This window comes from Octodon degus, unplaced genomic scaffold (assembly GCF_000260255.1).
Source record: "Octodon degus isolate 3935 unplaced genomic scaffold, OctDeg1.0 scaffold00123, whole genome shotgun sequence".
NCBI lineage: Eukaryota > Metazoa > Chordata > Mammalia > Rodentia > Octodontidae > Octodon > Octodon degus.
The window spans coordinates 7,532,070-7,532,737 of NW_004524699.1; positions in this window are offsets into that span (position 1 = coordinate 7,532,070).

The window sequence follows — 668 nt, forward strand, 5'->3', positions numbered from 1 at the left end:
GGATGTCGCTGGATTCTCCCAGACAGATCCGACTGAATTGAGCCGCGCCGGGGATGGCGGCGAGGACGGCGGAAGAGCTTCATAGAAATCTTTAATGACCTTTTAAATAAGGGTTCATCTAACATATTTTATATAGTCCTGCATAACTATCACTTTGAGAACTCTTTATTGTTCATCCAGGACATATTGCAACTTCTCTTGCCTTTTGAATTATGCTCTTTGTTATTTCTTATATGCTATGTCTGGAGGTATTAGACTATTTCAAGTTTGTATAACTGTAAAATATTTTACTTTATTTTTCAAGGGTATGTTTGCTAAGTGTAAAATTCAGAGAGGGCAGATTTTTTTCCTTTCAGTCATTTAATTAGTCTAGTTTCTTACACACTTGGTCTTTTTTTTTCTTTCTAAAGTGGAATAAGATGCTATTTAATTTTGTTCTTCCATAATATTTTTTAATGTATATGCTTTAATTATTTTTTCTTTACAATAAGTTTTGGACAATTTCATTTCTGTGTATCTTGGTATGATTTTATTCAAATTTCTTGTGCAAAAGGTTCATTTTTCTTGGAAATGTGGTGTTATAGGTTCAACTAAATTCAGAAATTTTAAATCTTTAAATATTTATTGCCTATCCCTTTTTACTTTAAGAATTTTAATTATATGAATAT